General features: G+C 47.9%; 1 pseudogene; it reads left to right on the top strand.

Annotated features, from left to right (window-relative positions):
• The first annotated feature begins 19471 nt into the window (after positions 1-19471).
• LOC128057080 (actin, cytoplasmic 1-like) lies at positions 19472-20585 on the top strand (annotated as a pseudogene).
• The last annotated feature ends 1469 nt before the right edge of the window (positions 20586-22054 follow it).

Raw genomic sequence — 22054 nt, 5'->3', positions numbered from 1 at the left:
ATACCATACCGAATGAATGACTGATCAGATTTAGACGACATTCAAGAGCAGATAATAGTCATCTGTGGCACAGAAGACTGAATGGTGGTTTCCTCTGAGTGCAGGGGTGGAAAGATACTCAGTTGGAAAGGATTCGGGGAAAACATGCAGGTGCGATGGAGAAGTTCTTTATCTTTATTTGGGCGGTGAGTACACAAGAATCTTACATAAAAAGTTATAGGGCTATATGTGTACTTTACTGCATAAAATACACATATTGAAGTACGAAGAGTACTTCAATCATGTATGTTATCAGGAAAAGAAAAAACAAGTGGGCAGAGATGACAGAGCTGGACGGTGCTGTGGAAGCACGTTTACAGCTTAGTCCGGCCGATGCAGTACACCAGCCACCTGGTCAAGAGCCAGTTCAGACCCGAGTGGTCCCTCTGAACCATGTCTTCGGCTCTGACTGGCTGCACACAGTGCAAGCTGCCTTCATCCTTTTTGGGAGACTGGAGGGAATAACGGTGGTCCTATCTCAGCTTGAACACCTCCCCCCTCCACTAAACTGTATCCTGCTCTTCCTTCAGGGCCTCCCCCAAGCCTGTCTTTCTCTCTGTCTCCCTCCCCCATCGGCCCCCATATGCTTCTGGTCATCCCAGCCTCTCCAGTAGATATCAGTTCACAGGAGGATGGCCTAGGAGCCACGGCATGGATGTGACTGGGGGTCATGAGTGGCCGCCAAGGTCAGTCATCACTCACACACAGAGAATGAGACCCAAAGTGCTTTTGCTTTTTCTTAATGCTTAGCAAACTTAAGTGATCTGTCTTTTTTTTGTGTGTGTGCCTTTCCCTAATTTCACATACTGAATGAAACATACTTTTCAAGTGTTAAGACCATTGGATTTAATTTTTTATTTCTTTTGTGTCTTCTTACAGGGCTTTGTGGTCAGTGACCATTCAATTTATACTGCAGACCAGCAGTTCTCAAAGTGTGCTCAGGGAACCCCTGAAGGGTCCACACGACCCTTCAGGGATTTTCCAAGGTCCAGACCTATACACTGTAACATGAATTTCCTTTTCCACTCTCATTCTCCCAGGAGAATACAGTGGAGCTTTCCACTGTCTACTGAGAAAGTCTGCATGACTCAGTGAACCAGCATTTTCAAACGAGGGATGAGAAATGATACAAGATCTTGCAAGGGCAAAAGACCCACTCCAAGTGCCAGACAGACCACTATATTTCACATAGCAGAGTAAGGAAAATTCATTTTCAGATTCTACATTGCAACTCATCTTTCCCTGGCGGTTCAGTAGTTAAGATTCCCCATGTCCACTGCACAGGGCACAGGTTTGATGCCTGGTCAGGGAACTAAGGGGGCTTTCTCAGGAGCTCAGCAGTAAAGAATCGGTCTGCAATGCAGGAGATGCCGGTTTGATCCCTGGGTTGGCAAGATCCCCTTGAGGAGGGAATGGCAAGCCCCTTCAGTATTCTTCCCTGGAAAATCCCATGGACAGAGGAGCCTGGCAGGTTACAGTCCATGGGGTTCAATAGAGTCAGACATGACCAAAGCGACTTAGCACACAAGCACACACAGGGAACTAAAATCCCACAAGCTGCACAGTATGGTCAAAAAAAGAAAATGATAGGGAATGATTATAAAGAAAAAGAAAGTATCATTTGTTGAATTTTGGCATAGGATCAAAGCAGGATAGCCACAGTTATGTAAGAATGATACTAAGACACTCCACACTGGAACTTCCCTGGTGGTTCAGTGGTTAAAGAATCTGCCTCACAATGCAAGGGATGTGAGTTCAACCCCTGGTTGGAGAACTAAGATCCCAGTGCTGAGGAGCAATGAAGCCCACACACTCCAACTACTGAACCTCTGCACCATGACGCAGTTCCCACAAGAGGCAATGAAGACCCCGCATGCCACAGCTAAGATCCAACACAGCCAAATAAATAAATATAAATAAAGTTACTCTACACTGTTCTGACTACGTCTTCATGTGAGGCCACAGTTTTGCCAGTCCTTCCACCAAAACAAAGGACTTCCCCGGTGGCTCAGATGGTAAAGCGTCTGTCTACAATACGGGAGACCTGGGTTTGATCCCTGGGTCAGGAAGATCCCCTGGAGAAGGAAATGGCAATCCACTCCAGTACCATTGCCTGGAAAATCCCATGGAAAATCCCAAGAGGAGCTTGGTAGCTACAGCCCATGGGGTCACAAAAAGTCGGAGGACTGAGCGACTTCACTTTCCTTTTTTTCCCACCAAAACAACAGGTTACAACAGGCTGAATACAAAAGGTGCCCTGAGGACCCAGCTGTCTTCTGCTAAGGCCATTAAAGAGATTTGCAAAAGTTTAAAACAATGGCATTCTTTTCGCTATTTTGTTTTGGAGAGTAAAGCTATTTTTCACAAAAATATGTTGACATGCAATGACTATAGTGCTGTTATTTTAAAGTGAATTAACAAATATTTAAAAATTTTCTCAGTTTTAATTTCAAATGCATAACCTACAGGCTTCCCTGGTGGCTCAGACAGTAAAGAATCTGCCTGCAATTTGGGAGACCCAGGTTCCATCCCTGGGTCAGGAAGATCCCCTGGAGAAGGGAATGGCAACCCACTCCAGTATTCTTGCCTGGATAATTTCATGCACAGAGGAGCCTGACGGACTATGGTCCATGGGGTTGCAAAAAGTCGGACATGACTGAGCGACTGACACAGAGACACAACCTACAGAAATAAAAGCTTTTCAGGGTCCTTGGTCACTTTTAAGTTTACAGAGGGGTTCTGAGATAGGTTTGTGGACTGCTGTTTCTGGCTGCCTGGCTGGAATATTGAGCAGACCCTTTAGAAATGGAAGGACCAGATACTGCAGTCAGATAGACCTGTGCTTCCATCAGTGTTCCACGCTGCGCTGATGGATGTGCAGTACCTGACCCTTGGGGTTTATTTTTAATCTGTGCAATGGGAAGAATAACATCATTTTCAGAGCTGCTGAGATTAAATGAAGTAATGTACCAGCACAGACCATCTGTAGCTAGCAGGCACTCGGACATTTCGCTATTTTTGCATGTTGCACTTGGTCCTCTAGGGCATTGAGGCAGCCAGGGCCTCAGTTGAATTAGGATTGAAGTTCAGATTCCTGGCTGGCTGGTCAACTACATGGACAGAAAGGCTCTCCATGTTATGGGACACAGCCCAGGATGGTCATAAGAGGGTAGAAGGGCTGACACCTGAGAGCTCTTCCAATCTTGGAGAGGAACTGTTCACCTTTCGATGCATCTAAACTGAGGTCACCAGGTCCTGGAATGGCGAGCAGAAGCGCACATGCACTCACTGATCACACACAGACCATGACACCCTCGTGCATGTCTCTCCCTCTTCGCCCTTCTGCCAACTGATGGTCAGTCCACTGTTTTATGCATTCTTCCTGGAATGCAAGATGTGTGAGAAACAAAAGCAAAAACCCAACACCCAAATGCCTTTCCTTGTTGCTGGTTTTCACTCTTCGTGAAACTAGTTTTGTTGACTTTAGTGGCTGAGATTTTAGGAGGAAGAACATGGAAACTGGATCAGACTGACCCATATCTCCTGGTGCCGTCCCTCAGTGTGAGCCAGTGTGTGTAGTGGAGGGAATCATAATGCCACCTCAGAGTGACAGGATGAGAAGATACCTAGAATGAGGCTGGATGCACAAGCGTGAGTTAGTGTCAGTTGCTCACTGGTGTCCAGCTCTTTGCAACCCCATAGACTGGAGCCTGCCAGGCTCCTCTGTCCATGGAATTCTCCAGGCAAGAATACTGGAGTGGGTTGCCATGCCCTTTTCCTGGGAAATCTTTGAACCCAGGAATCAAACCCAGGTGTCCTACATTGCAGGAAAGGCTCCCCATAAAAGGTCGATATTCTCATGGGTCATTTTGTCTCTCACTATCATAAGCAATCAAGAGAAAAACCAGCTGAATTTCAGTTTTGATTAAGAAAAATATAAGGGACAACCAAAGAAACACTGTATGAAATCTGTCCTAGGATATTCTAAGAAGAAAAAAATGTTTCTTAAAGGTAATCCCTTCGGGAAAGAAACAAAACAAGAAAATTCAACAGCATATGTATGTAATAGTCCAAAAAAAAAGGAAGATAACAAAAATATTTCTGAAACTCAGAGTTTGGTGAGTTGGACTGAGCTGCAGCGTGTTGACAGTTCTTGCGCGTGTAGGATCCCCTTCCCTGTAACCAAACTATCCCCCATCAACCCAAGGGCATGCCGCCGGGACCCCACGTGAACCCCACCCCGCCCCCTTTCTTTCCCATTTTCTGGTAAAGATCGCGGCCCTCCGGACCTCCATCGACCTGGAGTGCTTCCAGCTTGGAAGCGCATGATTATGAACGCTTTTCCTCGGGGAATGGTTGGAGAATTGAAGATACAGGGGCCCTGCAGAAGTCAGCCGAGCACAACCCCCTGGCGTTCTGCCCGCCCTCCCTGACTCCTGTGGGTCCCTGCGCCACGCGGTGCTCATGACGTCACTCCGACAACCCCCACTGGCCCCCCTACTTCCTGCCACCCTTCCTTTCCGGACATCGTCCACTTTTCCACACCCCTGCACGTGCCGAAACCCCGAAGCCTGCTGCTTTGGGGAACAGCCGGGGTTCGAGGAGGCTCTGATCCCACCGCAGCTTCTGGAACCCTCTGCTGGGGGCGCTCTCTGGGGCGGCCAGCCCGGAGGTCCTAGGCCACATGGTGTTCTCGCTCAAGGCCCCCTCGGAGGACGAGCACGGGGGCGCAGTCTCTCGCGTGCTGAGAAGACCTGGGGAGTTGGACCAGTGAAGCGCAGCTCAGATGCGGTGTATCCGTCCCGGAAACCAGAGGTGCTGGACACCCGAGGGCTCATTCCCGAGACCCCCAGGCAGGCCCCTCCGACCCCTGTTGGCCTGCATGACGGCCCACGTCTCCATAAACCCCGAACCGGCCCCGTGGTCCCGTCCCGAATCCAGCCCCAACCCGGTCTCCTCTAGGCCAGAACCGGGATCAGACCCCGCCCAGACTCCCATCTCCGTTCCGCCCCCGTCGCGCCCGGCCCCTGGCCCTTCCTGCCCCTGGTTCCCGCCTCCTTTCTTACCGCATGGCCGCTTCCGGCCTCCGCCTGTTCTGGGCAGCAGGCGCCGCGCCCACGCCGTCCCCATTCCTGCCAGTCGGCGCACACGTGGCGGGGTCTACGCAGCCTCTCCCGCCGCCGCTGGGGGGCCGCACTCCAGTCTGCGCGGGCTTTCCATCCTGGTGAACTCCAGGGGAAGAAAGGTGGCTCTCCACACAGCCTGTCCCGCGTCTGTCCCGCAGAGGCTGGCGTGGGTGTGGTATTTGGGTCCCTCACCGCCTTTCCTAAGCGCCCCCAACATCTCCCCACGTGTTCCCTGGGCCCGCCGCCTCTCCTGTCTCCTCCCTTTGGGCCCACACCATTCTCCCTGCCAGGGAGAGCCCCCGGGGAGGCTCAGGAGCCCACACAGAGTTTCCTGAGGAGGCACCGCTGGTGGCCCAGCCACTACCCTGGGCTTTCCTGGGGTTGTGTTTGCTTAAATTGCCCAAGGAAATGACCCCACTCCAGGCCATAGCCACAGCCACAACCAAGTTCTCAAGGCAGAGAGGACTGCATTCAAAAAGGGTAGGCTGTTTCTAAAAAGTTGTCCATTTCTTCTAGGTTGTCAAATTTGTTGGCATACAGTTCATAATATTTTCTTATAGTTTTTGTGTTTCCGTGGTATCAGGTGAGATTATTCTCTTTTCATTTTTAATTTTGTGTACTTCGGTTCACCTTTCCTTCTTGGTGAGCCTGGCCAGAGATGTGTCAATTTTGTTTACCCTTTCAAAGAACCAGCTCTTGGTTTTGTTGATTCTTCTCCATTGTTTTTTAATCTCTATTTTATTTACTCACTGATTTTTATTATTCCCTGCCTTCTTCTGACTTTAAGCTTTGTTGTTCTTTTTGGAATTCTTTTAGGTGATAGGTTAGGTTGTTTACTTGAGGTTTTTCTTGTTTTTTGAGGAAGGCTTGTATCACTATGAAATTGTGGTTGGTGAGGGATGGACTGGGAGCTTGGGGTTAGTATATAGGATGGATAAACAACAGATTCCTACTGTACAGCACAGGGAGCTATGCTCAAGGTCCTGTGATAAACCCAATGGAAAACAATATTTGTTAAAAAAAAGTATATATGTGTATAACTGAGTCACTTTGCTATATAGCAGACGTTAGCAGAACATTGTAAATCAATTATACTGCAATTAAAAAAAATCCTGTAATAAATCATAATGGAGAATAGATTTAAAAGATTTTATATATATATATATATGAAGTGAAGTGAAAGTCACTCAGTCGTGTCTGACTCTTTGCGACCCCATGGACTATACAGTCCATGGAATTCTCCAGGCCAGAATACTGGAGTGGGTAGCTGTTCCCTTCTCCAGGGGAGATATATATCTATATCTATATCTATCTATCTATCTATCTATCTATCTATCTATCTATATCATATACATATATAAGTATATACACACATATATACATACATATACATACTAAGTTGCTTCAGTTGTGTCCGACTCTTATGTGACCCTTTGGACTGTAGTCCACCAGGCTCCTCTGTCCAGGGGTTTTTCCAGGCAAGAATACTAGAGTGGGCTGCCATTCTTTCCTCCAGGGGCTCTTACTGATCCAGGGATTGAACCTATGTCTCTTTACATGTCCTGCATTGGCAGGCAGGTTCTCTACCATATGTGCCATTGGAGAAGTCCATATATACATATATATATATATATAAGTGAGTCACTTTGCTGTACAGCAGAAATGAACACAACATTGTAAATCAACTAGACGTGAATAAAAAGTAAATTTAAAAAAGGGCTGGATGTTGGAAATGGCCCTGTTCAGGATTGGTATGTGAGCTCCCTTGGCCAGGCAGCCCCCATGTCATGCTCTGTCCATCAGCATGGCCCTGCCCACTTCCTCAAGTCAAGGTTCAGCTTTCCCACTGAGGTTTTCTGTCCCTTTATAATCGTGCATCCTTGGTGGGGGTTTGGGGTGGGGGGTGGGGAAGAAGTATGAGGAGCCCTGGTTGAAGTACTTTAGAACTGATCTCCATATCAAAATGTTTCTGTGAAAATGCTCCCCACCTCCCCTTCATTCTCCTGATGCCCCACCCAGGTCTTTTGAGTATTTGCTACAAAGCCAGGTTAACGGCTTTTTTTTCACATGGCTGATGCACCTGCTGGCCTATAGGTTCCTGGTGGGTGAGGATTGTGTTTATTCTTTATGTCCCCAGCATCCAGCACTGCTGAGGCACTGAGGAAGCACTCAGAAATAAACTATGTGCTGCATGGATGCCTATGAAAATGTGAAGCGGGTGCCAAGTCCAGGTTTCGCTTAGTTCAACTCCTATTAGTCACCTGGGGCCCACAAGCTTTAGTAAATGTGGTACACAGGTTCAGTAGTTGCAGACTCCAAACTCTGGAGCACAGGCCCAGTAGTTGTGGCACATGAGCTTGGTTGCTGCATGGCATGTGAGGTCTGCCTACACCAGAAATCAAACCCACGTCCCCTGCATTGGCAGGCAGATTCTTACTGACTATGCCTCCAGCTGCTGCTGCTGCTAAGTCACTTCAGTCGTGTCCAACTCCAGGGACATCCCTTAATCTTACCACTTTGAAAGCCTGATCTTCAAGGGCCTCAAACTGGATTTAAACTGGAGTAATAATAAGCTTATATTTTTGTATTTTCATAAAACAGTGTTTTGGCTACTACCTGTAACTGTAGCTGGAGTTCAGGCCACAAGATCAGGAAAAGGAGTCATACCTCCAGTTAGCTCAGTCATTGGTGTTGACAGCTAAGGTATTTGAACAACACAGGATTTGGCTGGAGAAAAGAGGTTTCTTGAGAAAAATAAAAACACTAAAATCACTGTTGTAGTTTGTTCTTGATGTCATGATGTGGAAAGAAGTCAGAATATCTGGTGAAGAATGCAACGCAAATACTCCTTGGTCGCATTGCCTAACAACCATCATGCCAAGGAACCTGGCTTATTCTTTTCTCATAATGGAAACTTTCCTTTTAAAAACCATGATCTAGAGCTGTTTTTCTCTCACAAAGTAACAGTGATCAGCAAGTTGCAAATATTACAATTAATTACAATTAGTTACATGTACGCACGTACACACATACACACACACACACGTTTTCAAGAGGTGACAAGAAAAAATTTTAAAGCCTCTTTATTTAATAAAAGTGTCTGCCTTCTTCCTAAGGAGAGAAACAAAAGTAGCTTTCACTTTTTCATGGGCTCAGTTTCACCTGGTCCTCACCTTCCTCCATTCCCTTCTCCAGCTCTTAACGGAGCAGTGAATGAATGAACAGAGGCTCATTTGGACCTGTGACTTCCATGATGTCATTTCACAGCCACGATAATCCTGGGAGGGCAGAATCATAGGACCCACTTTACAGATGTGACAGTTGAGGATCAGTTGCGGACCCGTGAGGTCTGGTGACTTGTTCCTTGTCACCTGGCTGGTGGGACTGGGGCTGCTGGTCATCTATCATGCTGTATTCCAATGCCTGTTCACCTTATGTGTCTGACTCTTTGTGACCCCATGGACTATACAGTCCATGGAATTTTCCAGGCCAGAATACTGGAGTGGGTAGCCTTTCCCTTCTCCAGGGGATCGTCCCAACCCAGGGATCGAACCCAGGTCTCCTGCATTGCAGGCGGATTCTTTACCGGCTGAGCCACCAGGGAAGCCCTCTTATGGATAGGATCTGTTTATTGTTTTTTAGTCTCAGAGTCATGTCCAATTCTTTTGCAACCCCATGGACTATATCCTGCCAGGCTCCTCTGTCCATAGGATTCTAAAGGCAAGAATATAGGAGTGGGTTGCTGTTTCTTCTCCCGTGATCTTCCTGACCCTGGGATCGAACCTGCATCTTCTATATTGGCAGGTTGGTGGTTTTTTGTTGTTTTTTTTTTGTTTGTTTTTGTTTTTTTTTTTTACCACTGAGCCACCAGGGAAGCCCAAAGCTTGTTTATCCAGTTACTAAAACCATACTTGGCACATAGCAAATTTTCAGTACCTTTTGAATAAATGAATGAACAAATGAACTCTGGAAAGCAATGGAATAAAGTAAAGACTATGTTTAATTTGACTTTAAAAATTCTAGGTTCCAGTCTCAGCTCTGCCACATTTCTAATCAGTTCACCTAATTCTTCGAGCCCTTAGTTCCTTCACCTTTAAGATGGCATGGTGATGATGACGATTGTTAGCTATCTGCCTCTACAGTTTTCATAAAGATGAGATGGAAACTCCCCTGCAGGGTTCGTGGAGGAGTTTGAAGCCAGCAGTGACAAATTCGAATGCGGAATGGGGCTTCTGGGCTGGAGTGGAAAACCACCTGCCCCACCCCACACCCACCCCCATGTGCAAAGGGAGGACATTACACTGAACAGACCACACAAAGCACTTTGTCTTCAAGCTCCCTACCCCCCACAAATCCCCTCCCACACACTGGCAGCCGGAGTTAGAAAAAAATGTGTGCTGGGAGTTAGGAATCTAAATAAAGTCCCCACGTCCCAGCTCTCTTCCCCAGCTCACTACTTCCACCATTCCGGTCAGCGCTGGTGCTGGCTGCTGGCTCTCAGCTGAGGACCCACGTTGGAGTCACGAGGCACATCCAAGTGCAGAACCAAGGCCTCACCCCTGAGATGCTGATATCGTTGCCCAGAAGGGAGCCCAGGAGCTGACATTTGTAGAAGAAATCCAGATAGCTTCCATATGTAGACAGAATTAGGTACCACTGAGTTAGTACATAAGGTTTGGGGGTCATTCTTGTTATGTGGGACCAGATAATCCTTCGCTCTGGGGGCTGTCCTGTCCCCAGGAGGATGGTTGGTGGCAGCCCTGCTCTCTGTCCACTGTGGCCAGTGGCATCGCCCAGTTGTGAGCACCACAGAACTCTCTGGGAGCAGAACTGTCCCAGGTGAGAAGCAGTGGATTTGAGAAGAAAGGATGGCAGGAGAGAGGCTGTCGTGGCGTCGGACCCTCAGTGGGCAACCCAGGACCTGCATCACCCGGGAAGGAGTTTGTTGGAATTGCAGACCCCCGCCAGCCCAGGGGGCTCCCGGAGATGCTGTGCAGGGGGTGCTTTGAGAGCACCGTCGGGCCACCCGTGCTTCTTTTCTCTGGAAGCACTTATTAACAGAGTTAGCTTATCTTTTTAAATTGGAGGATCACTGCTTCCTGTGTTGTGCTGGTACTTGCTGTACAACAACATGAATCAGATGTGTGTATACACATGTCCCCTCCCTCGTGAGCTCCCTCCCCGCCGCATCCCACCCGTCAGGTCATCACAGAGCACCGAGCTGAGCTCCCTGTGCTCTACAGCAGCTTCCCATTGGCTATTTTATACTCGGTGCTCTGTATATGTCAATGCCACGCCTCCAGTTCACCCCCACTCCTTCCCCTGCTGTGTCCACAAGTCCATTCTCTACGCCTGCATCTCTATTTCTGCCCGCAATAGCTTCGTCCATGCCATTTTTCTAGATTCCATATAGACATGTTAATATATATTTGTTTTTCTGTTTCTGACTTAACTTCACTCTAACAGAATTAGTTTATAAAAGTAGCAGTTCACTGGGAAATCCCTAGTGGTCCAGTGATTAGAACTTTGTGCTTTCACTGCCGTAGGCCCAGGTTCAATCCCTGGTTGGGGAATTAAGACCCCACAAGCTGTGTAACTCTGCCAAAAAATACAAACAAAAGAATAAAATAGCAATTCACCGTCTGCATCTAGGTGACATTCAATCAGAGCATCAGCGTGGATAGGACTTTAAGAATTCACTCCAAGCACCCAGATGAAGCTTCTGGGGGGAGAGGGTGTGTGGCCCCTTGTAACACAGCTAGTCAAGGTGTGGCAGGGAGGGGAGGTAAGAGGGTCTACCTGGGGTGTGCCTACATTGGGTCTTGATGGATGGGAGGGGCGGGGTGGGGACAGCTTATGAGGGGGTTTATGGGAGAAGGGATGCTCATAATCAGGGAACTGGGTCACAGAGATAGCCTGTTCCTCCCACCCCTTCCTTCTAGACAGACAGTCATGCCCAGCTAATGCTTCCTGGTGTGTGAACTAGAGGCGGCCTCTGGTGGGGTAATGGTGAGCAGGGGGGTGTGAGGGGGACTGAACTGGCCTGGCCAGTGCCACCAGGGCACAGTGTGGCAGGCACTCCCACTTGGGGCTGGTGGGGCACAGCTGTGCCTGCTGAACCTCCGTGCTGTCTCCTGGAAGGACCAGCCCTGGAGTTCTCTCTGGCCTCTCCCAGAGTGTGTGCAGGTGAGAGCTGGATGGATGGAGCACGGATCTGTAGGGTAGCCTTGAAGGTGGGGGAGCCACAGAAGGGCAGACTGTGGGGTTTTGTGGAAACGGGCCATGGTGATGGGATGGGGGGCCATGATATTTACCTAAACCAGCCCTTCCCCTCCCTGTTGCTCTCCCTTCCCCTACTTTTCCTCTCCTCCGCAGCACTGAGTACTGCCCAGCAGTGTTTTAGACATTTTCAGCAGTATTTTCGGCATTTTCGTTAACTGACTTATCATCTGGAGTGTAAACCTCTCTCCACCAGACAACAAGTTCCATGAGGACAGATAGGGTCCCTGACTTGTTCACAGTAGAATCCCAGGGGCCTCGGATAGGGCTGGTCTCAGCTGGCACTCCCTCAATATTTGTTCAACGACTGGACACAATGAATGAGCAAATAGATTGATAAGCCTTGGATCCGTTTTAACTGAACAACTGAAGGGTAACTGAAGGGAACGCCTCTTCCTTCTTCCCCTCCCTGTGATGATTTTATTGACTGTGTATTTACCAGCTTTTAAAAAAGTTTCTTGGGGTTTCCCCAATAAAGCACCAAGAGGAAAACCTCAATTTTGCTGTTCCTGGATGGAGGGGGAGTTCTGTTGCTTGGATTCACTTTCTTCTCTTTTAAAGACGTTGATGTTGTTGTTCAGTCACTAAGTTGTGTCCAGCTCTTTGCTACTCCAGGGACTGCAGCACACCAGGCTCCCCTGTCCTTCACTGTCTCCCAAAATTCACTCAAATTCTTGTCCATTGAGTTGATGATACCGTCCAACCATCTCATCCCCTGTCGCCCTCTTCTCCTGCCTTCAATCTTTCCCAGCATCAGGGTCTTTTCCAATGAGTAGGCTCTTCACATCAGGTGGCCAAAGTATTGGAGCTTCAGCAACAGTCCTTCCAATGACTATCCAGGGTTGATTTCCTTTAGGATTTACTGGTTTGAGCTCTTTAAAATTAGCAAGGTCTAAAAATAATAATAATAATAATAATAATGATACAGATGACTGATTTCATCCTCTGCTGAGTGGAGTGTGAATTTGAATAGTTTCACTGGAAAAGTATTTAAATCCCTGACTCGACAGACCCTCCACTTCCTATAACATGGGGATGGCTGTCTGCTCCAGCTATCTAATGAGGTGGCCAGAAGGAACCAAAGAAATAGTGAAATTGCAGAGAAAAGCATAGAGGTAACAGAATATGTTATTCAAACAATCAAAACATGGACTGGGTACTGTCATGGTTGCTGGGCAGGAATCTGAGATCCTATCCTTTCACATTCCTAAGCCAGGACAAATTATTGTTATTCTAGCATGGGTTAGAACTGGTTCTTTCTGAAACTGGGAGCCAGGTTGAATCCCTTCCTCCACTATTCATGCATTCTGCTCTCAAGGGGGCAGATCTAGCCAGCCCGCAGCAGCTGGCATGGGCTGGCGTACATTCTGGTTGTTTGAAGTTTGATGTGTGCCAGCTGTTATTACACAACTCACTGATTGTTCCAGGCATGGGAGTGTGACAGGTGTGCCCTGGAAGAGGTAGAGTTAGGTCAAACTGGGGCTGGTCTTGAGTGCTTGCATACGGATTTTTCTCCTGTGGCTGCTGCAAGCCACGGTAGTTTTTAGGTTGGGAGTGATCCAGCTCATAGAGAAGGTGGGTTCAGGATGGGAGAGGCTGAGGACAAGGAGACAAATAAGGGAACCAGCTCAAGAGCCCAGAGGACAGGTGGCTGGAACAGTCCAGGTGAGTGCAGAGGGGTTTGGGCTTAGGACCAAAAGCAATTTGAATGGGGAATAAGGAAAGGGAGGGCATGGGAAGCTGATCAAACTCAAAAATGGCCTAGGGGATAAAAAGATGGAGTCACTCAGAGAAGCCCCAGAGAAAACAGATGCTCAAGAAAACCTAACAGGAACACAGTAGACAGAAATGAGGCAAATAAAAAAAGAATCAGGATGGTGGAGTAGGAGGAGGTGGAGTTCATCTCCTGTTTGCCTCTCCCCACCGCCCCCCCACCGCCCACCACCACAGATGGATCGAGAAGACATCTACAAATGGGACAAGTGTCACAGAACACCTCTAAACACTAGCAGAGGACCTCAGACACCTAAAAGGACAAGAAAGATTCCCACATAACCAGGTAAGAAAGAAGAAGGGAAAAGAAAGAGGCGATGAAGTGGGACAGGACCTGTGTCCCTGGTTGGGGGCATGAGCCGAAAGAGAGGAGAGGTTCCCTCATGTGGGGGAACCCCCTCACTGGTGGGGTGATCAGCCATGAAAAGAGAGGTTCCTTCATGCGGGGAAGCCCCCTCACCAGTGAGGCGATCAGTCAGGACAGAAGAGGACCATCGGGCAGGCAGCAGAGAGTGCAGCAACCGGTTCATGGCAGGCAGGACAGAACGAGACCCACACGGAGGGGCGTGCCGTGGCCCTGCACACCCCAGTCTGACATGTGTTCACTGGTGTGCACAGGGGTGGGTTGGGGGGGCGCTGGTGCTGGAACATGGAGTTTGGAGAGCAGACCCGGGCAGGGCCCTGCTGTTGGCTGAGAAGAGACAGCCTTGGGGGATGGGAATGAGGAGTTCCACAACCAGGAATGCTTGTGAAGAAAGTGCCGATGTCAAGTGATGTGCAAGGAGTGGGGGCCGCCACTACAGCCTCTCCCCACATCCCAGCCTCTGCCTCCCCAGCCACTAGGGAAGGCCCCCACCAGAGCCTGCAATCTCTTGCACCTACAGCCACAGGCTCCCCCACGTGACCTATCGCTGCTGGAGCCAGCTCCCTCACGCACCTGGCCACCAGCCCCCCTGCACGACCAGCCCCTACTGGGACTCTCATGACCCCAGCTGCTGCTGCCTCCTCCTCCACCCCTGTCCCCACCAGAGCAGATGCTCTCTCGACCCTGACCACCACTGCCTCCACGCCCCCTCTACTCTGGGGCAGACTCCTGTGCTCCATGGCAGCCTCCGGAAGCAGACCTCTGTGGGTGGTCCACATGCAGAGGTGGGATTACCCACAGCTGAGCCCCAGGGGCCATGCAACTAAAGAAGAAAAGTTGAAATCTCTTCTCTCAGCAGTGCAAACTGCCACCCCCATGACCAGCTTTGTAAACCTAGCACCTATAGAACATCTTCTGGGGAGGAGGGAATGGCCATTCCAGTATTGTTGCCTTAAACATCCCATGGCCAGTGGAGCTTAGCAGGCTGCCGCACATGGGGTCACAAAGAGTCAGGACTGAGTGACTGAGCACACAGAACACGTGAGTGGACAAGTGCTCCCGTAGCCAAGACGGGTCATCTTTGGCACTTGTAGACTTTACGGGCATGTACACATGGGGTCAGGGCCAGGCCAGGAACTGTGCTGCCCCCATAGTGCCCACAGCGGATGCAGAGCCATTATACTGCGATCCTGGAATCTGACTTCAGTGAATCTGTGTTGGTGACCTGATGAAAGCAACTCCTGAGAGTCGCTGGGGCCACTTGCTAGCATAGCCATGGTTTAGGTGGGGCTAAGAGCTGTGCCAACAGCCATGTAATCTGAGAACTTGCACAGTGGGTGAAAGGTGACACGTCAGGGCACGCCCACAGAGTGCTCCAGAGGTGCAAAAAAGAGCTGGCTTAAAACTCAACGTTCAGAAACGTTCAGATGGCATCCGGTCCCGTCACTTCATGGCAAACAGATGGAGGAAAAATGGAAACAGTGGCAGATTTTATTTTCTTGGGCTCCAAAACCACTGTGGACTGTGACTGCAGCCATGAAATTAAAAGACATTTGCTCCTTGGAGGAAAAACTATGAAAAACCTAGACAGTGTATTACAAAGCAGAGACATCGCTTTGCTGACAAAGGTCTGTATAGTCAAAGCTATTGGTTTTCCTGTAGTCAGGTATGGATGTGAGAGTTGGACCATAAAGAAGGCTGAGCCCCAAAGAACTGATACTTTTGAACTGTGGTGCTGGAGAAGGCTCTTGAGAGTCACTTGGACAGCAAGGAGGTCAAACCAGTCAATCCTGAAGGAAATATTCATTGCAAGGACTGATACTGAAGCTGAAGCTTCAGTACTTTGGCCACCTGATGTGAAGAGCCGACTAATTGGAAAAGACCCTGATGCTGGGAAAGATTGAGGGCAGGAGGAGAAGGGGAAAACAGAGCATGAGATGGTTGGCATCACCAACTCAAGGGACATGACTTTGAGCAAACTCAGGGAGATGGGGAAGGACAAGGAAGTCTGGCGTGCTACAGTCCATGGGGTTGCAAAGAGTTGGACGCAACTTAGTGACTGAACAACAGCAACAGGAATACTCAGTGGCTTCTTTCCCTTTGGGAGTGCTCCAGTCCCACCTTCCTCACACCTTAGATCAGAAACACAGCTAAGAAGCAGATCTGAGGGCTTCTCTTCCAACAACTAGGGAGCAGATCCTGCCTCTGATAAGGTGGTGACACCCACACAGCAAAGCAAAGACCCTGTTCAGGATGCAGTGCTCTGGTCTCAATGTCAGTCACATCTGCTATCAAGGGGATAATGGCCAGCACACACTGGGAAAAGAGGTGGCAGACATCTATACTAAAAGCAGCCCTCATGCCAAAAAGCAGTAAACCCACACACACTACAAAGGGATGTTCCCATAGAAAGAGTCCTCCAAGACAGTCTGAGAGTCTGGAATTGAGGGGAAGAGCCGCTAGAGCATTTAGCCTTGAAGGTCAGCAGGGCTTGAGTAAAGAGCCCCACAGAGCTGGGGGAAGCAGAGAATCCACTCTTGGAGGGTGTGCACGGGTCTCATGTGCACTGGGACCCAAAACAAAGCAGTACCTCCATGGGAACCTGGGCTCCACCTCCCTAAGGACAGTTTCCTGGGGAGGTGAAGGTCAACAATAGCTCACTGTGGGGGCAAGGACACTGGTAGTGGAAGACACAGGGAATATTGATTGGAGTGAGCTCTCTCAAAGGTCCACACTTTGGTACTAAGACCCGGACCCACCCAACAAGCTGCAGGCTCCAGTGCTGATAAGCCTCAGGCCAAACAACCAGCAGAGGCCCACGCATCAGCAGACAGTCTGCACAGAGTCATCCTGAGTTCACTGTGGGCAGGAGGACAAGGGGACAAGAAAGTATATGATGGTTGGATGGCATCACCAACTCAATATATTATTAAAAGAGGTGTGTGGGTCTGGCTGCTTGCCTCTCAAAAGCCAAGAAACAGGCCAGACTGGTGGAAAGGAGAGTTGGCTTTATTTCAGATGCCAGCACTCGAGGGGAAGAGTGGTGGACATCTGTCCAAAGGCTGACTCCTCCCTACCCTGAAAAACAGGGATGAGAGCTTTTATAGACAGACTGGGGCAGGGTCTACATGCAGACACAACACAGTCATCTCTAAGTCGTCTTCAAATTGGTCATCAGTGCTCTGACCAGCATCATCTTGATTGTTTTAGGTACAGTTAGTCTTCAGTTCCAGGGTCCATTTGTTCCCATTTCTTTGCAGCCAGTTCTCGGACGTGTGGCAGCTCATGTCCTGGGGACCGCCTGGTCATCATGTAGTTAAATTCTCCACCTGGTGTTTTGGTATCTATAGGACAGCTCACAGGACATGGCTCAGAATATTATCTATGAAAGTGAAAGTCGCTCAGTCGTGTCTGACTCTTTGCGGCTGGATGGACTGTACAGTCCATGGAATTCTCCAGGCCAGAATACTGCAGTGTGTAGCCATTCCTTTCTCCAGAGGATCTTCCCAGCCCAGGGGTTGAACCCAGGTCTCCCGAAATGCGGGAGGATCCTTTACCAGCTGAGCTACCAAGGAAGCCCATCTATAGCTCTTGAGAAAAAATTAAAGGTTTTTGACTATGCTTAATGACTACACTATTATTATTTTGTCTCCTTTGATCATTTCCCTTTGTTTCTACATTTCTCAATTCTCTGATTAAAATTAATCTCTGGCTAAAGTTTTCCACAGATGAAATGGAGCGAAGGGAAGGACCATAGGGTCCTGCTCTATTTCAAATGGATATGTTCAGTCGCATCTGTGACCCCTTGGACTGAAGCACATCAGGCTTCCCTGTCCTTCACCATCTCCCTGAACTTGCTCAAACTCATGTGCATTGAGTCAGTGATGCTGTTCAACCATCTCATCCTTTGTCTCCCCCTTCTCCTCCTGCCCTCACTCTTTCGCAATGAGTTGGATCAAAGTATTGGAGCTTCAGGTGGCCAAAGTATTGGAGCTTCAGCATCAGTCCTTCCAATTAATGTTCAGGGTTGATTTTCTTTAAAATTCATTGGTTTAATCTCCTTGCGGTTGAAGGGCTTCTCAAGAGCCTTCTCTAGCACCGCAGTTCAAAAGTATCAGTTCTTTGGGGCTCAGCCTGCTTTATGGTCCAACTCTCACATCCATACATGACTACAGGAAAAACCATAGCTTTGACTGTAAAGAAATTTGTTGACAAAGTGATGTCTCTGCTTTTTAATATGCTCTCTAGCTTTGTTATAGCTTTTCTTCCAAGGAACAAGTGTCTTTTAATTTCATGGCTGCAGTCACCATCCACAGTGATTTTGGAGCTCAAGAAAACAAAATCTGCCACTCTTTCCATTCCCCGCCCCCCCCCCATTTATTTGCAATGAAGTGAGGGGACTGGAAGCCATGATCTTAGTTTTTCTGAATGTTGAGTTTTAAGGCAGCTTTTTCACCGTTCTCTTTCACTTTAATCAAGAGGCTCTTTAGTTCCTCTTTGCTTTCTGCCATAAGGGTGGTGTCATCTGCATATCTGAGGTTATTGATATTTCTCCTGGCAATCTTGATTTTAGCTTGTGATTCATCCAGCCTGTCATTTCGCATGATATACTCTGCATATAGGTTAGATAAGCAGGTGACAATATGTAACCTTGATGTACTCCTTTCCCAATTTGGAACCAGTCTGCTGTTCCATGTCTGGTTCTAACTGTTGCTTCTTGACATGCCTACAGATTTCTCAGGAGGCAGGTAAGATGGTCTCGTATTCCCATCTCTTTAGGAATTTTCTAGTTTGTTGTGATCCGCAGTCAAAGGCTTTAGCATAATCAATGAAGCAGAAGTAGATTTTTTTTTTTTTTTTGGTAATTCCCTTGCTTTTTCTATGATCCAACAGATGTTGGCAATTTGATCTCTGATTCCTCTGCCTTTTCTAAATCCATCTTGTACACCTGGAATTTCTCAGTTCATGTACTGTTGAAGTCTAGCTTGACGGATTTTGAGCATTACCTTGCTAGCATGTGAAATGAGCTCAATTGTACGGTAGTTTGAACATTCTTTGGCATTGCCTTTCTTTGGGATTGGAATGAAAACTCACCTTTTCCAGTCCTGTGGCCACTGCTGAGTTTTCCAAATTTGCTGGCATATTGAGTGCAGCACTTTCACAGCATAATCTTTTAGGATTTGAAATTGCTTAACTGGAATTCCATCACCTCCACTAGCTTTGTTCATAGTGATGCTTCCTAAGGCCCAATTGACTTCCCATTCCAGGATGTCTGGCTTTAGGTTAGTGATCATACCATTGTGGTTATCCCGGTCATTAAGACCTTTTTTGTACAGTTCTTCTGTGTATTCTTGACATCTCCTTGTAATATTTTCTGCTTTTGTTAGGTCCATACCATTTCTGTCCTTTATTGTGCTCATCTTTGCATAAAATGTTCCCTTGGTATCTCTAATTTTCTTGAAGAGAGCTATAGTCTTTCCCAGTCTGTTGTTTTCTTCTATTTTTGCATTGTTCACTTAAGAAGGCTTTCTTATGTCTCTTTGCTATTCTTTGGAACTCTGCATTCAAATGGGTATACCTTTCCTTTTCTCTTTTGTGTTTCGCTTCTCTTTTCTCAGCTATTTGTAAGGCCTCCTCAGACAACCATTTTGCCTTTTTGCATTTCTTTTTCTTGGGGAGGGTTTTGATTGCTTCCTCTTGTACAATGTTATGAACCTCTGTCCACAGTTCTTCAGGTGCTTTATCTATCAGATCTAATCCCTTGAATCTTTTTGTCATTTCCACTGTATGTCCACGCGAGACGGCAGCCGCCCCGCCAGCACAGGCCTCTTGCCTTCGCTGCTCCGTCTTCACTGCCAGTGGACACCGCAACCAGTTCTCTAGGGATGATGATATTGCCTTGCTCGTGGTCAACAACGAGCTCCGGCATGTGCAAGGCCAGCTTCGCGGGTGATGATGCTCCCCAGGCCGTCTTCCCCTCCACTGTGGGCCGCCCCCGGTACCAGGGCGTGATGGTGGGCATGGGCCAGAAGGACTCCTATGTGGATGATGAAGCCCAGAGCAAGAGAGGCATCCTGACCTTCAAGTACCCATCGAGCACAGCATAGTCACCAACTGGGATGACATGGAGAAGATCTGGCACCACACCTCCTACAATGAGCTGTGTGTGGCCCCTGAGGAGCACCCCATGCTGCTGACCAAGGTCCCCCTGAACCCTCAAGGCCAACCGTGAGATGACCCAGATCATGTTCGAGACCTTCAACACCCCAGCCATGTACGTGGCCATCCAGGCTGTGCTGTCCCTGATGCCTCTGGCTACACCACCGGCATCGTGATGGACTCCGATGATGGGGTCACCCACACGGTGCCCATCTATGAGGGGTACGCCCTCCCCCATGCCATTCTGCGTCTGGACCTGGCTAGTCGGAACCTGACGGACTACCCTATGGAGATGCTCACGGAGCACGGCTATAGCTTCACCACCACGGCCGAGCGGGAAATCGTCTGTGACATCAAGGAGAAGCTCTGCTACGTTGCCCTGGACTTCAAGCAGGAAATGGCCACTGTGGCCTCCAGCTCCTCCCTGGAGAAAAGCTACGAGCTGCTGGACGGGCAGGTCATCACCATCAGCAATGAGCGGTTCTGCTGCCCTGAGGCTCTCTTCCAGACTTCCTTCCTGGGCATGGAATCCTGGGCAATCACGAAACTACCTTCCATTCCATCATGAAGTGTGATGTTGACATCCGCAAGGACCTCTACGCCAACACGGTGCTGTCTGGCGGGACTACCATGTACCCCGGCATCGTGGACAGGATGCAGAAAGAGATCATTGCCCTGGCACCCAGCACGATGAAGATCAAGATCATCGCGTCCCCTGAGCGCAAGTACTCCGTGTGGATTGGCGGCTCCATCCCGGCCTTGCTGTCCAGCTTCCAGCAGATGTAATCAGCAAGCAGGAGTAGGACAAGTCCGGCCCCTCCATTGTCCACTGCAAATGCTTCTAGGTGGACTGGTAGTTGCGTTACACCCTTTTTCTTGACAAAACCTAACTTGTGCAGAAAATGAGATGAGATTGGCATGGCTTTATTTGTTATGTTTTTGTCTTTTTTAATTTTTTTTTTTTTTTGGCGCTTGACTCAGGATTTAAAAACTGGAATGGTTAAGGTGACCGCAGTTGGTTGGATCGAACATCCCCAAAATTCTACAATGTGGCGGAGGACTTTGATTGTACTTTTTTTTTTTTAATAGTCATTCAAAATACCGTGAGATGCATTGTTACAGGAAGTCCTTTGCCTTCCCAAAAGCCACCTCACTTCTCCCTAAGGAGAAGGGGCCAGTCCTCGCCCGAGTCCACACAAGGGAGATTATAGCATCGCTTTTGTGTAAATTATGTCCTCCAAAAAATAAATTTTATTTTTAATCTTTGCCTTAATACTTGTTCTTTTTGTCTGTTTTATTTTGAATGGTCAGCCATCATGGCCCTCTTTTTTTGTCCCCGAGCTTGAGATGTATGAAGGCTTTTGGTCCCCCTGGGAGCGGGTTGAGGTGTGGAGGCAGCAAGGGCTTTCTTGTACACTGACTTGAGACCAGTTCAATAAAGTGCACATTTTAAACACATACACACACACACACACACACACACAAATTTTGATTTGGATTTGATTTAGGTCAGACCTGAATGGTCTAGTGGTTTTCCCTACTTTCTTCAACTTAAGTCTGAATTTTGCAATAAGGAGTTCATGATTTGAGCCACAGTCAGCTCCCTGTCTTTTTTTTGCTGACTGTATAGAGCCTCTCTATCTTTGGCTGTAAAGGATATAATCAGTATAATTCCAGTATTGACCATCTGGTGATGTCCATGTGTAAAGTCGTCTCTTGTGTTGTTGGAAAAAGGTGTTTGCTTTGACCAGTGTGTTTTCTTGGCAAAAGTCTGTTTTCTTGGCAAAACTCTGTTTTGCCCTGCTTCATTTACTCCAAGGCCAAACTTGCCTGTTACTCCAGGTATCTCTTGAATTCCTACTTTTGCATTCCAGTCCCCTATGATAAAAAAGACTTTTTTTTTTTTTGGTTCTAGAAGGTCTTGTAGGTCTTCATAGAACTATTCAGCTTCTTTGGCATTAGTGGTTGAGGCATAGACTTGGATTACTCTGATATTGAATGGTTTGCCTTGGAAGCCGACTAAGATCATTCTGTCATTTTTGAGATTGCAACCAAATACTGCATTTTGGACTCTTTTGTTGACTATTAAGGCTACTCCATTTCTTCAAAGGGATTCTTGCTCACAGTAGTAGATAAAATGGTCATCTGAATTAAATTTGCCTATTCCTATCCATTTTAGTTCACTGATCCCCAAAGTGTTGATGTTCACCCTTGCCATCTCCTGTTTCATCATTTCCAATTTACCTTAATTCATGGACCTAACATTCCAGATTTATGCAATATTGTTCTTCACAGCATCAGATTTTACTTTTAC

This window comes from Budorcas taxicolor, chromosome 1 (assembly GCF_023091745.1).
Source record: "Budorcas taxicolor isolate Tak-1 chromosome 1, Takin1.1, whole genome shotgun sequence".
NCBI classification, from domain to species: domain Eukaryota; kingdom Metazoa; phylum Chordata; class Mammalia; order Artiodactyla; family Bovidae; genus Budorcas; species Budorcas taxicolor.
This window is presented reverse-complemented; position numbering and strand designations above follow the sequence as displayed.